This window comes from Kogia breviceps, chromosome 11 (assembly GCF_026419965.1).
Source record: "Kogia breviceps isolate mKogBre1 chromosome 11, mKogBre1 haplotype 1, whole genome shotgun sequence".
Taxonomy (NCBI): domain Eukaryota; kingdom Metazoa; phylum Chordata; class Mammalia; order Artiodactyla; family Physeteridae; genus Kogia; species Kogia breviceps.
The window spans coordinates 89438081-89453942 of NC_081320.1; the positions used below are offsets into that span (position 1 = coordinate 89438081).

At 45.5% G+C, this 15862-nt stretch overlaps 1 long non-coding RNA gene across 1 annotated transcript in view; it reads left to right on the forward strand.

Moving 5' to 3' along the window:
- Positions 1-1830: 1830 nt before the first annotated feature.
- Positions 1831-15862, forward strand: part of LOC136792180 (uncharacterized) — a 44289-nt gene continuing 30257 nt past the window's right edge. Inside the window, exons 1-2 of the long non-coding RNA XR_010835629.1 lie at positions 1831-2918; positions 11022-11175. This is a non-coding gene — a long non-coding RNA (uncharacterized lncRNA). The remainder of the gene's footprint in view (positions 2919-11021; positions 11176-15862) is intronic.

The following is a 15862-nucleotide window of genomic DNA, read 5'->3' on the forward strand; positions in this document are numbered from 1 at the left end:
ATCCACATCTGTTCCTTTACTCGCCCGTTTAAGTGATTGTTCCAAGATGAGGACAGGGCGTGGGTACACACACACACACACACACACACACACACACACACACACACACACACACACACACACACACACACACACACACACACACACACACACACACACACACTCTACTACCCAGAGGTTTGATCAACTCTGAGGACCTGAGAGAGTGCCTCACTTGGTTCCTTTACTCTTTTGGGGAGTCCATTTTTCTCAGGGATTGACTGCTGCTGCCCCGTGTCCCTCACATTGCACCACCTCCCACCTCCCCAGGACACAAAGAACCTCTGCCCCAACTCAAGGACTTAGTAAGGACTGTGACACAGGGAGGTTTGCCAGGAGGCTTTCCTTTCTGGCCCACCCACCTCTGATACCATGAATCCCCGCCCCTCCATCCCCAGGCCCTGTCACGGAGAGACTTTCAGTACCGAGTGTACGTCCTTGGAAGAATGAATTCCCAAGCGCAGAGGTTTGGGGGACGGGGTGGGAGTGGGACAGGGTGCTGCCCAGAGACCTCCAGCCTGTTCTCAATGCCTCTGCCATCTTGGTGGACGCAGGAGCCACTTATAGGCGTCGTAGCTGGCTGCAGTCTATCCTCATGGCAGTGATTTCAGAGACTGCAGTAACAGCGACTGCAAATGGAAGGGCACAGGCTACAACTGCCTGATCCTACTCTGTGGGTCGCATGAAAAGGCAACGAGACGGTCAGAAATGCTGGGTGGGTTTTATTGCCTGTCCACTCTATAGGTGGCCAATTTTTTCCTGCTACACCTCTGGAAGATTCTGAACCACCCCCCCACCCCCCGTTTTCAGACATGAAGTTTCCTTTGGCCTCACATGCCCAGCGTGGCTCAGGCCGGTTTTCGAGAGGAAAGGAGAGTTCGGCTGGGGCCCTTCCCAAAGTTGCTAGGCCTGCGATTCATCTCTAGCGCAGGAGGTGGGGCAGCTACCCGGCTGGACTTCTCTGCTGGGCGGGTAGAAGGCGCGAGAGATCCTCGGCGCAGCCTGGAGCTTCCTAGCGCTCGCTCTGGGAAAACAGGAGAGCCCTGGGGGAAAGAACAGCCCGCGGGGGCTTCTTCCTAGAGGAAGAGTTCAGGTTCTCCCCCCTCCTTCCGGAATGTAGCTAGGGGTTTGGGGCGCACGAAGGGGATTTTTCCCGCTTACCTCCTTGTCTCGGGATTCAGGGCTAGTATAGGGTCCTGGGGGGAGGGAGAAACGCAGTTAGATGGTCTAGGGCTCCTGGATGGCACCTCATCTGCAAGAACGTGGGACCTGTGATATCATCCCCACCCCCTCCCCTGGAACCTTGGCGTCCGTAGAACCGGCTCAAAGGCGTCCCATCCCACCTCCCAGCACATTATGGCACTGTGACGTCAGGGCATCCTCCCGGTGACACAGTGATGTCACACAGGCCCTGGCAAGAGCGCAAGGGATCCGCGACGTCTACATCGGTATCTCATTTACGTACTCCATGACGTCACAGATGGGCCACACCTGGAGCAGTGACATTATTGCTACCACATTTCCCGGTCCCGCCCCTCAAGTCCTGCCCACAGGTGCGCCAAGAATTGGTTCGTCCCCACCGACAGAATCCGCAGAACCGAAGCTTTGGCATGTGCCCTCAGTGAAGGAGGGTGCCCAGCAGCTTCCGCCTCCGGGATCTGGTGGTTTCGAACAGTCTCTCTGCCCTAGGGTTTCAAAGCACCAGCTGCCTTGGGGTACTCGCCCCGCCCACCTGGCCCCACCCGTCCGCCTCCCCGCCCATTGCGCAGGCCCGGCGCGCAGGCGCAGCCGGAGCTCACCATCCCGAGCAGTTGGCGCGGGGGCGCGGTGTCTCCAGGCGGTCGCGGGCCCTCGCTTCCGACTTCTGTGTCCCGCCTTCAGGGATCACAAACTCGGGGTAACACCGGCCTGGCGGGCACATCCAGCTGTTGGCGTATGTGAGCGCCAGAGATGCCGACGAGAAGAGAGCAGCTCCGGGTTTAATGCGGGCTGGAGACCCTTGGAGTTCCTTTGGCGTCTCTAATCCAGCGCAGCTGTGGTCCGACGGAGATCCCTGGGATTCGAACCAGCAGGGATGGTGCGGCCGGACCCTGCCCTAGATCAGAAAGTCCCGTGCGTCCCCAGCCTTTTCGGGCAGGGTTTCTGAGGCAGAGGTCTCGAGCCTCCGGCGGGGCGGAGCTCTTAGAGGCGCAGGCTTGGTCACCCACCCTACGCGTCCAGCCCGGCTTTGGGGGCCACCTCTAGGGCCACACTGATGGTGGGGCCCAGTTTGCGTGTTTCAGATGAAAAATTCACAAGGGACATGAGGTTAATATCTCATGGGGATCAAACCTCATGTCAGTGGCACAGGAGGAATTAGAAGCTGTGTTTCCTTTGAGGCCTGAACATCCAGTTCTAGGTTTTCCTGCGCTCACAAGCTTTGGGCGAAGTACCTACACTTCTCTGAGCCTCATAATGGTGATAATACTCTTCCCACTTACCTCATTCAGTTAATGTAGAGGTCAAAGTCATACATGTTTTCTCAGTCATTTATTAACTGCTTGAACCAAAAACTGGACCCTAATGTGTTGCAGAACAACTTGGACATTTTTGAAGCACCGTGTAAAAGTATTATTAGAAAAGCTTCGCTCAGCCTCCTGAAGTAGCCTGCCTCCCAAGCTGCCTTATTCCTAGGAGAATCTTCATCTTCCCTTTATCATAGCCCAGGGATCCAGAAGTGGGATGGAAGAAGGGTATCTGACCTGGACTGGTGGTCTTGAAACCTTCTGGAAAACTGGAAAGAAGACTTTTTTTTTTTTTAACTCCATGGAGACAAATGGATTAATCAGTTCACAGATTATCATTATGTTTGGTTGAGAGAGGAAGTCTGGTGACAAAATGTAAGTGCCCCATTCACACCACTCCTTTGAGGCATATGCTTAGGGAGAAAAAACATCACCCCGGGGGCACACTGAGGTGTGGGGCAGGGCAGGGGCCTATGTATGTGGCAGGTGTCACTGAATAAGTAGCAGGGGGTCTTTCACTCTGCACACACCTCCCTCTGTCGTCTCCTTTGGAAATGTGCTTCCTCTGACTTGTGCTAGAGTGTCCTAGCCCACAGAAAAGCTGGTCACACAATACTGTCACATGGACATATTTGCAGGAATGTTTCTGTCACCCTCCAGCCGCCTAAGCCCTGGCGTCTGCTGCCATTTTTTTTTTTTTTACATTTAAAAAAATTGAACTATAGTTGATTTACAATGTTGTGTTAATTTCTGCTGTACAGCAAAGTGATTCAGTTATACATATGTATACATTTTAAAAAAGATTCTTTTCCACTATGGTTTGTCATAGGCTATTGAATATAGTTAGTTCCCTGTGCTATACAGTAGGACCCTGTTGTTTATCCATCCTGTATATAATAGCTTACATCTGCTACCCGCAACCTCCCACTCCATCCCTCCCCCAACCCCCTCCCCCTTGGCAACCACAAGTCTGTTCTCTATATACGTGAGTCTGTTTCTGTTTCGTAGATAGGTTCGTTTTGTGTCATATTTTAGATTCCACGTATGCTTGATAGCATATGGTATTTGCCTTTCTCTTTCTGACTTACATAGTATGATAATCTCTAGTTACATCCATGTTGCTGCAAAATGGCATTTTTTCTTTCTTTTTTTTTAATGGCTGAGTAGTAATTCCGTCGTATATATGTGCCACATCTTCATCCATTCATCTGTTCTTCCATTCTTGGCCATTTTTCCTGGCCAGCGCTGGTTCCAGCTCCAGCAATAAGAATATAGAAGGACTAACCCAGAAAAGTGGGATGGTTTGAGATGGATGTAAGATGGGATGAATCGGCTGAGAGTTTTGTTTTTCCTTTCCAAACACTTAGCTGGCTCATTTAGCTCAGCAATCTCTGGGGAGGTATAAAGCATAATTAATTTGTTTTTAATGATTGGTTTGATTGAACTCTTTTGCTGGGGAGATAAGATAAGGAGTTTTGTCATGACAGGTGCAGGGATGGATTGCTTTTTGTCATTCACAGCAGTGGGTACCACTTGGAGCCTGTAGGCAGGTGGTGGCAGGAGATGAGAAATTTTACAGGGGACATGGAAGAAAACTAGAGGAAATGGGGCAGGAATGGCTAGATTCTTTGCCACTCCAAGGACCAGAGAGGGAGAATGAGCTTCAAGAGAATACGGGCCTTGCCTTAAATAATGAGATTTACTTGGAAGATTGGTTCATTTTCTATTGACCTGGGTCAGAAGCTGAGTGTCTTTGTGCAGTCAGAGTTCAGAACATCTTCAGTATCTCACAGCATACGTAGCTCCTCCTGTAGGTCTGCAGTAGGCCAAGAACCAGAGCAGGTGTGATGCTGTTGCTATCAGGAACGGTCTCCATGGTCTTGTCATTGGAGAGATCAGCTGACACTGAAATTTTTTTTAATACATTTTTATTGGGGTATTTACAATGTTGTGTTAGTTTCAGCTGACACTGAAATACTTGAGCAGTTACTCTAAGGCAGGTGGGACGGCTTGAAGAGTTCTTGTCAACTGTTATAGCGATCTGTGTATCATAAAATCCATCTTTTTTAATGATAAGGTTTATATCTTCTATATTCTTTTTAATTTTTCCATTTCTTTGTCTATTAACTCTTAACTCTGGTACTTAATGTGTTATAAACTCCCACCATGATGGGAGTTGTTTTCTTATTGTAGTTCTAATATATATATTTCGCCTAAAAGTAAATATAATCCCAATATAAGTATATTTTCAACGTACATATATAATCCAAAATTCGTTTGGCTCTTCACCACCGCCAACATGCTTCTGACTACTCCTAGGCCTCAGCTGCTCACATAAGGGGCATTAACTCCGTTAAAATTTGGGTACCTTCTGGGAAACCGGAGTATCTATAAGCCCAGCCTGGTCTTGTCCAGGCTTGTCTCTCCTTGACAATCAGCAGTACTCAGAGGATACTTCTCAGTTTGATGGTGTGGACAATGGCACTGCCTGGGACTTTCCCACTATGGGAAAAGAGTAAGGCACTGGTAGGGTTTCTCCAGCCAGGAAGCCAGGCAAGCTTTTTCCCATGACAAATGATAAGTTTTATTTTAATTATGATAAGTATGTATTTAACTGGGCCAGGGAGGATCGGGCGTGCTGGGGGCGGGCATTGGGTTTTGATATGTTCCCTCAGCTTCCCCCTCCCAGTATTTTAATTTAAACATTTCCAGGCATACAGAAAAATTGAAATAAATTTATAATGAACACCCAGTTATTCATCACCTAAATTTCACGATTAACATTTTACTATACTTGCTCTTTCACATATCTATCCATCAGTCCACCCCTCCAACTTTAAAAAAATGAAAATCTACAAACATACCAAATAACTGAAAGAATAGTACAAGGAGAACGCTCAAACCTTCCTCATACAGTCAACGATTGACAATGTTTTATTTGTTTCTCACTGTCTTTCTCCTTGAACCATTTGAAAGTTAGTTTGATTATATTTCATCCCTAAATACTTCAGCACACATCTTTTAGGAATAAAGGCATTATTCTGTATAACCACAACATTACTATCACACTGAAGAAAACTAACAATAATTTTATCTAAAATCATCAAATATCCCATCTGTATTAAAATTTCCCCAAACTTTCCAACCTTTTGAATTTAAAAAAATCATAATCCAATCAAAGTAGATTTTTGTTGCATATATGTCTGTAGCACCTTTTAATCTAGAACCATTTCCTTTTAGGAACACCTCCTTTTAGGCTCCCTGTTTAGGTCATAATAGTCTTAAATATTTACTCTATATACATTGAGATGCAGGTCAAACAATGCTATGCTTTTTGCTTCGACCATCAAGCATAATTTAGACAACTCGAGAGGAGAGGGAAGGTCTATTCTATGTAGCCACGTTTTTGCTTTTGCCATTGTTCTTTCTTTCTTCCTGATGTTCCAAGTTTCCTTTTTTAAAAATCATTTCCATTCTGTTTTGAGAACGTTTTAAAGCCGTTATTTTAGAGTAGGTCTGGTGGTGGAAAGTCCTCTTTCTTTTCCTGTGTCTGGGAATTTTTTTATTTCTCCTTCATTCCTGAAAAATAATTTTGCAAGGTACAGAATTCTGGGTTAACAGTTCTTTCTTTTCAGCACTTGAAAAAGGTTGTGCTAGAACCATGCAGCTTCCACGGTTCTGATGAAAATCTGCTGTCAATTGAATTATTTCTGCCTTGTATATAATGTTTCATTTCTCTCTTGCTGATTTCAAGATATTTTCTTGGTCTTTAATTCTTTAATTGTCTGAAGTTTGATTATGATGGTTCATGGTATGGATTTCTTTGGGTTTATCCATTCAGAGTTTTGCCCAGATTTTTAAATCTGTAGGTTTACATCTTTTTCCATATTTGAAAGAATTTCAGTTATTCTTTCTTTTCCCTATTTGAAAAATATTCAGCCATTTCTCCAAATACTTTTTTCAACATCGTTCTCTTTCTCCTCTATTTCTTAGACTCCAATGACACAAATATGACATCTTTTGTTATCATCTCACAGCTTTTTGTGGTTCTGTTCACTTTTTTTCAGCCATTTTCTCTCTGTTGTTCAGTTCCGGTAGTTCCTATTTGTCTCTTCCACTTCACTGATTCTTTCCTGTGTCCCCTCTGTTCTGCTGGTTTTTAAAAGTTCAATGATTATATTTTTTTAAATTATAAAATTTCCATGTGGGTTTTCTTCATATATTCTGTTACTTTACTGAGACTTTCAGTTGTTTCAGGGGTTCATAATTGCCCACTGAAGTATTTTTATGATGGCTGCTTTAAAATTCTTGCCTAATTCCAACATCTGTGTCACCTTGAGGTTGATGTCTGTCGATTATCTTTTCTCTTTCAAGTGAAGATTTTCCTGGTTCTTGGTCTGACATGTAATTTCCAATTGTACCCTTGAAATTTCTGGTTATTATGTCATGAGACTGGATCTTATCAAAATCTATTTCAGCAAGTCTCCTCTGACTTGCTGCGCTGGTTCAGGGAGAGGGAGGTTATGCTTTGCTACCATCACGTGGGGGTGAAGGTCCAGGCTCCCCATTTGGGCTCCCTTGGCACCCTGGGAGGACAGGGATGATTCCTTACTACTTGGTGGAGGTGGGATTTCAGGCTCCCTGCTAGGCCTCCACTGACGCCTCCTAGGCTGGGAGGAGGGAGGTCCAAGTCCCTTCTTGCTGCTTCTGCTGGGGATGGGTAGAAGGCCTTGTTACCTCTGGGTAGTGGTGTACGTTTGGCTTCCCTCTCAGCCTTCTCTGATACACCCGGGTTGGGCAGGGAGGAGCACCTTTTTACAGCCAGGCAAAGACGGAAGTCCAGGCTCCCCACTCAGTCTTTGCTGCCTGGTAATTGGTGGCTTTTTGGATATCTTGTTGCTTAAGTGAACCAATATTGGCCTTACAGAAGTATACACTAAGTGACAGATTTCTCCACAAATTTCCACTTCCTGGTGTTGCTTCTCCATTTATTGTTCTAAGATGATCCTGGGTTGCCACTCTAATATATCGTGGTGTTTTACACTTCTTAATGCAAAATTATCACCCTATGTTTTGACATAAAATGCTTTGGAGTGGTACTTTATTATAAAATTACAAAACTTTTGCTTGATCTCAAATGTTGGTATGTAGGGTCTCTGTGGATAAAAAGAACAATTGATATTTTTAGATTAGCTGTAACCTCTTGAGTTTTGATCCAGTAAGACTGAGTGTTTTATTACATTGTTTATGAAAAGAAAAAAATCTAACGTATATGGTGGCTGAGAGCATGGATTTATTTTTTGCGCTACTCCCTTGTCTGGATTTCAGATCATAATTTTAAATATACATCTGTCCATAGAATTTTAAGCCTCATTTAATTTTTGCCAATAGAATTTCAGGAATCTATCCAAATTTTTCTAAAATATTGGGTTAGTTTTCTTCACTGTCAAAGTATTTCCTAAAGGGATAGGATTTTTTTTTTCTCTTCCAAAATTGTGCCTTATAGATTTCTTATTGTTGCCTTGGTGGGGAAGAGAAATATAAAGCAAAAACTTCTCTTCAGTTAATATTATTTACTGATTAAAGTCTATGACTTGCACTAGAGAATAGGCTAAGTGTGGACATTATACAAAATGAGATCAACAGTCTGTGCTTTTTCCAGATATATGTGTTACAGCCTGATGTTCACTTCAGTAAGTCTGGCAGATAACCCACATAAAAGGAACTGGGAAGCAGGAGACCTTAGTCTCAGCACAAGTTTATTGCTCAACTTTGCTGCGTCACCTTAGTCAAATCACATAGCATCCCATGGTCTCAATTTCCTTACCTGTCAATGAGAATAAAAATACTTATCGCTTTTAACTGCTACAGTTTTTGTCAGAGAAAATTTAAATTTGTGCCATAAATATAGATAATATTGCTAAAGATTATCTACCTCTTTTTATTTTTTCCTAAAAAAAAGCATCTGCAAATGCACCTAGCTTTTCAGCTACTTCTGGCCTCGAAAACGTCTTAGAGCAAAGGGAATCAGAAAACTGCTATAGGATAGATTAAAAAAAATTCAGACTTCATCTACAGGGTTGACTATGTCCATTTTTGCTAGGAGTGAGAACCAAATTTATTTCTCTCTCCTGGATACTCTGATTCTTTAGCTGTTGGGCATCTAGTTATGTCACCCACGCGGATTAAGGCAGAAGCCTCGCACATGGTTTGTAGAACTGTGTAGCAGACGTACGTGGGTTGAAATAGTTTTAATTAGAAAATCAATCTCACCTTTAGGAAATATGCTGAAGCATGTGGATATTCTGACTTGTCCCAGAAGCACAATAAAAGTAAACCAAATGCTCTCCAAGTAAGAACAATTACAAAAATACAAAATTTGAAATAATGAACACGAGGGTTTGAATCATAAATATTTATTTCTAGAGAAACAGTAAAGGCAAACTCATTTTCTGTTTCAGAGGAAGAGGGCTCAGCGGTAGTTGGACCATACCAACAGTACTGCTGTGTCGAAATGGGATTTTCCGCATGAGGCCATTTGTAGGGGGCAGGAAGCCCTGTGGCCACCCTCATGGTGGCTAGGATCTCCCTCCCTGCATCTCTGGACTGGTTCTTAGATGGGACAAGGAACTCAGGAAACGACCTTGCAGGTTTCATCTTCTGTTCATAACTTGAGAGTCTGCAATTAGGGAGTGAGCCAAAGCTAGGTATTACATGGACTTTAGCTGTGGATGTTAAGGTCATTTCACAATTGGCTGCAAAGCACATTTTTGACTGGTAGAAAAAATGCAAAGCAATGTTTAGAGTTTTCTTTACGTGTCTAATAGTGGTTTACTCCCCTGCCATGTATGTCACTCTGAGGAGTGCAGTAGGCACGGGCCGGGAGGCCATGGGGAGGGAGGATCGGTGAGGCTCTGCTGGTGTAGCCGCTGAGGAAGCCAGGTGAGACCGTTCTGCTCTTCCCAGCTTGTAGGTTTCATTGTTTTACACAATGGGGTGGCCAGTCAGCCTGCTTGGCCAACACCAGGCTCTTTGAGGTGCCCAGAAAACCCCCATGTAAATGCACGGCTAGACGGCTGGGTGTACAGCTGACTTTGTGCCTCGTGCAGCCCTTGGGGGGGCACGCTCCCCTCTGGCCCAGGCGGCTTGCCTCTAGAGGTTGTGCAAAGACACTGCCTTACTTGAAAGCATTCCCGTGGGCAGGGTGATTTCAGAGACACCTGTGAGAGGCTCCCTCCCTGTGAAGACAAACAGACCCCCTCACCTGCTTCCCTTCCCTTCTCCCCAGGGACCTAGAATCCCTCACTTTCTCATGAAAAGCCTTCATTCCTTAGAGCTCATGTTTAGAATGCAGGCCCAGGGGGAGGAACTGCGATTGCTTGAGGCCTTACCATATGGAAAACCCTGTGCCGGGAGATTGGCATCCAGACATGTTATTCTTATTTTTTTTAGATGAAGAAACACAGGCGCAGAAGTATACCTCTGCGCAAGGTGACAACGTATGTCATAGAACCAGCCTTCAAACCCAGATTCTTCAGACCCCAAAGTCCCTGCACTCTCTGGGCCCTCTCCTGTCTCCCTGGAACTGAGATTTACTGAAGTTCCCAGATTCCGATTCACCTTGCCTACAAGGACACAGAGTGCTGGGCCTTAACCCTTCCTGGAGAGGGAGAGAGCAGCTAAGATTTGTGGGCTGAGAAAGCTTTGGGCCCCCCAAGGTGTGCTGAATCCAGGCCCAGAAATGTTGAAGGCTGGGGTCCTAGCTTTGACCTCCAGGCACAAGGCAGAGACCCTCCTCCTGCTTCACTCAGGCTGTCTCATTCAGGCTGGAGCCCCTTGTGGGAGAAGGGGGAGAGGGTACGAGCAGCTGACTCCTGCCTGCACCAGGGCTCTCATGTCCCTATTCCATCAGGAGGGCTGCAGCTTTCTTGAGAGGGCATAAAAGGTTCCTGTGTGTTTCTGTTCATTTCACCAGGTTCCTGTGTGTTTCTGTTCATTTCACCAGGTTCCTGTGTGTTTCTGTTCATTTCACTAGGTTCCTGTGTGTTTCTGTTCATTTCACCAGGTTCCTGTGCGTTTCTGTTCATTTCACTAGGTTCCTGTGCGTTTCTGTCCATTTCACTAGGTTCCTGTGCGTTTCTGTTCATTTCACTAGCTAGGATATAAGCTGTGAGCCTGAGTCATGGTGGAGCACCGAAGCTGGGCTTGGCAAGGGCTGATGGCAGAGTGGAGTATGAGGCCCCAGAGACATGCCTGCAGCTTTCCACTGCCCTTCAGGGGTTCGTCTTGTACTTGAGGCACTAATGATCAGTGTGGCTGACACACACACAGTTGGAGAAGGCAGTCAAGTAACTTAGGTCACTCAGACTAGACCCCTTACCTTCACTGTCTGGTCCGGGGATCTCTCCCATGTGCTGCTGTAGAAACCTCAACCTTCTAAGACTGTATTATGATTATCTGTTTACTTATTGATGGCAGGTTCCTTGAAGACAGAGGCCAGTTGTGCTGGTCTCAGCGCGCCCCGTGTCTTTTGTGACACCCGAACAACGTGAGGAGACGTTCCCAGCTCAGCAGGAACCGGACGACAGCTCTGGCCCAATCACAGGAATGATGATTTCATGGGGAAGAGAAGGTAAGTGGTTAGCTGTGTTTCTGGAAGTCTCCTGCTCAGTGGGGCTGCGAATGAGAGCCGTGAGTGTGACCTGGAGTAGGAGGCACTGACTGCGGCTGCCTGGACCCTGGCTCCAGCCAGGGAGATGGGGCTAGCTGGAGGGACTTTCCAGAAAGGGAACAGCAGCCTCGCTCTGGGACAAATCCTATGGTGCTTTTTCAGGTAAGTGTAATCTGCTAGCATGAAGGCTATACCTATTATTTCCATTTTACCTGGTATTTAAAAAGAAACCCTTGAAAATTCAGAAGGCAAATAAAGCCATCCTGCCAGTATAATGAAGATGAAGCTGTAAGAGTGCCAACCACTCGCTAAGGAACCCGGCAGCCAGAGGGAAGGAGGGGCGGGGGTGTGCTGGGACTCATCGCACGAGGCCAGGACTTTTTCTAGTTTTCTTTTAGCATGTAGGGTCTCTGTAGGGCGTGTGGGGAGCTCTGCTGTGAAGGAAGCATCCAGAAACCTCAGCCCTGTGAATTTTCCCTTCCACATGCCTTGTTTTCTCTCTCCACCATGAGATGGGAGGAGTGACATGGCTGTGAGAAAGCCCTCACCCCTCTGGGTCGGGGAATGTCTCCGACCCTCTGGTACCTCTGAGCCAAGGGGTCCGTACTGAAGACAAGCCTCTGTCCGGTGCCCTCTGAGGCATGCAGCCAGTCTACAGAGCCAGTCAGAATGCAGGGGAAGGAGGCCTGTCTGTCCTCTCAGTAATCCCCTTGTCACCGCACCTCCAGAGGCTGCTCAGCCTGACAGAGGGGATGTGATGGTCAGCAGGACTAGCGGTGAAGGCGGATATTTCAGCCTTTCCAAAGTTCATTCACAGCCTCCGAGACTGGCCTGCTCGGCGTTTCTGTATTTTCACTCCACAACAGAGTTTAATTTATAATATTAGTACAGAATGCTATCTGAGATTTCTTTTCCTTCTTACCGATAAGCCAGCTGAAATACTTTAGCAGCCCCGCAAAACCAGATGCTTTGTTCTTGGCAGGGACTGAAGTACGACTGATTTTATTTTTGCTTGTTAAAGTAATATACCCTCATCGTGGAAAAACTGGATCAGAAAAGTATAAGGGAGAAATTTAAAATATTCAGTCCATTCACCAGATATTACCTCTGATGCCATCTTGTGTCTTCATGCAGTTTTTCATCTATGCATAGATATTAAACAAAATTGCAATTATATTGTATATTGGATTTGGTTTCCGTTTTTATTTTATTTTTTAAATTTTTTATATTTTTGCGGTACGCGGGCCTCTCACTGTTGTGGCCTCTGCCGTTGACGGAGCACAGGCTCTGGACGCTCAGGCTCAGTGGCCATGGCTCACGGGCCCAGCCGCTCCGCGGCACGTGGGATCTTCCCGGACCGGGGCGCGAACCCATGTCCCCTGCATCAGCAGGCGAACTCTCAACCACTGCGCCACCAGGGAAGCCCTGGTTTCCTTTTTTAAAAAAACAAATATTATATCATCAACTTTTGCCAGTTTTCTTGCACTTTTAATGAAAACACCTTTGAAATATGTTATGTGAATATATTTGCAGTTCTCTATTCATGTGTAACAAATTACCACAAACTCAGCAACTTAAAGTCATACCCGTTTATTAGCACACGGTTCTGTAGATCAGAAGTTGGGGTCTCTGCACAGGTCTCAGAAGGTCAAAATCAAAGTGTCAGCTGGGCTAAGTTCTCCTCGGGAGGCTCTGGGGAGAATCACTTACAAGCTCATTCTTGTCACCAGGTTTCAGTTCCTCGAGATGGTACGGCTGAAGTCCTCATGTCCTTGCTGGTTGTTAGCTGGGGACTGCTCTTAGCTGGAGGCCACCTGCCTTCCTTTGACATGTGGCTCCCTTGATCTGCAAGCCAGCAGTGGTGCATTGACTCCTTATGGTGTTTTGAATCTCTGGCTTCTTCTCTGATCAACTGAGAAAACGCTTTGCTTTTAAAGGACCCATCTGATTAGGTCAGGCCCACCGGAATACTCTGTCTCAAGGTTGACTGTGTCTTATCACAAGACCTAATCAGGGGAGTCAACTTCATCATATTGATAATCGCCAGGATTATGCAGGGCATGTATCTCTACTTACCACAATAGTATAATTTACTTAATAGTCTCCCTGTTTTAAAAAACGGAGTCATATGGCCACAATTTCATAGTTAAGTCTGCCAAAGCACTGCTTCCTGGATAAATGAGATACATTGCCTCTTTGGAGCTTTGTTTGGGAATCCTGCTTTTGGTGAATCAGGTGTGAGAGAGGGGCTGTTGCAGTCTTTTGCTGCATTGTAGTATAGTAGTTGGTGTATTAGTTTTCTAGGATCGTCGTAACAAAATATCATGAACTGAGTGGCTTAAAACAATAGGAGTTTATTGTTTCACAGTTCTGGAGGCTAGAAGCCTGAAGTCAAGGTGTCGGTAGAGCTATAGTCTCTCTGAAATCTGCAGAAGAATTCCTTCTTGCCTCTTCTTGGTCCCTGGTAGTTAGCCGGCAGTCCTTGGGTTTCCTTGCTTTGTAGCTGCGTAACTGCAGTGTCTGCCTTCCCCATCAGTGCCATTGCTTCTGTGTGTCTGGGTCTCCACGTGGACATCCTCATATAGGGACACCAGTCACATTGGATTAGGGACCCACCCTACCCCAGTATAATCTCATTTTAACTTAACTAATTACATCTGTAACAATCCTATTTTAAGATAAGCTCACATTCTGAGGCTTTGGGTATTAGGACTTTAGTATATTTTTTGGGGGGGGGGTGGATACAATTCAACATTTAACAAGTGGTATAGAATGTTAGGTGGCTAGCTTAGTGGAAACTGAATGGACACCTAGAATGGTAGGTCTTGAATCAGAAGCAGATGCCACAGGTGTAGTTATTTCAGCAAAGGTTGGATAAGCTGGCTGGGCTGTGGGGTAGCATGCTAGCAGGTGGTGCTGGGCCAGGTTTGACTGCGAATTCCTGTAGATGGGAATATAGTGATATCAATATCCTGGGGTTAAGGCTATGCCTGAAATTTCCTGTTGTAAAAATCCTTTGCCCAAGCTTTGATTAGTGGCCCTGAGGTTCAGTGAGCTGAGTGCTGTAGACAAAGGGCAGATACAGCTAAGGCTTCTCTGAGAAGTGGTCCTGGAAGCAGTGACTGTGTATAATGTTGGAAAATGTATTTCCACCTCTCTCTTGCTTTTGCTGTTGTCTTCAGTTTGCACAGATCTTTTTAGTTTGGAAAGTGATTTCAGAGTTTATTATCTTTTGTAATTTTCACATCCACCCTGTGAAGTTGAAATGGCTATTTCCTTTTAGGTATAGTGAAATTAAGTAGAATTATACAATAACTGCCAACACAATGAAAAGTAGATATTACTGTATAATTTTACAGATGAGAAGCTAAGAAACCTTAAGGGACTTGTCTCACGGCACTTGTAAGCTGTGGGACCGGGACCGGGACTCATGTCTGTGTCCTTCCTCGTCTTGTGCATTGTCCCCACACTGTGCTAGCAAGCTGACCGCTAACTTGGACCTGCCTAGAGAATGTCAGCACCAGCACAGCACAGGGATGCCAGAAGTCCCACTTTCAAAAGTATTCTCTAGACTCAACACTATGTGGCCTTGGAAACTTAGGTTAATTTTCCTTGGCTTCATTCATTCACTCAACAATTTTTTCTTACAGTTTTTTTTCCAGATTTATTGAGATAAAATTGACATATAACATTTTGTAAGTTTAAGGTATGCAGTGTGATTATTAAGCACATGTATATGTTGTGAAAATGATTACTACGGAAAGATTGGTTAGCACCTCCATCAACTGACATAATTAGCTTTTGTGTGTGTGTGGTGAGAAGATTTAACTTACTCTTTTTTTTTTTTTTTTTAAATTTGCGTTACACGGGCCTCTCACTGCTGTGGCCTCTCCCATCGCGGAGCACAGGCTCCAGACGCGCAGGCTCAGCGGCCATGGCTCACGGGCCCAGCCGCTCCGCGGCATGTGGGATCTTCCCGGACCAGGGCACGAACCCGTGTCCCCTGCATCAGCAGGCGGACTCTCAACCACTGCGCCACCAGGGAAGCCCTAACTTGCTCTTTTAGCACCTTTCAAATATACAATACAGTATTGTTAACTATAGCCACCATGCTGTGCATTAGATCCCCAGAACTTATTTATCATAGAACTAAAGTTTGTACCTTTGACCAACATCTCCCCACTTCCCCCACCCCCAGCTCCTGGCAACAACCAGTCTACTCTGCTTCTACGAGTTCAGCTTCTTTAGATTCCACAAATAAGTGAGATCATACAGTATTCTTTTCGTTGTATAATTTCTTTGCTTATTTCACTTAGCGTAATGCTCTCAAGTTCCATCTATGTTTTTACAAATGGCAAGATTTCCTTTTTTATTTTTAATTTATAAATTTGATTATTTATTTATTTTTGGCTGCGTTGGGTCTTGGTTGCTGCACGTGGGCTTTCTCCAGTTACGGCGACTGGAGGCTACACTTCGTAGCAGTGTGCAGGCTTCTCATTTTGGTGGCCTCTCTTGCTGTGGAGCACGGGCTCTAGGTGCACGGGCCTCAGCAGCCATGGCACGTGGGCTCAGTAGTTGTGGCTCACAGGCTACAGAGCGCAGGCTCAGCAGTTGTGGCACACAGGCTTAGTTGCTCCGCGGCATGCGG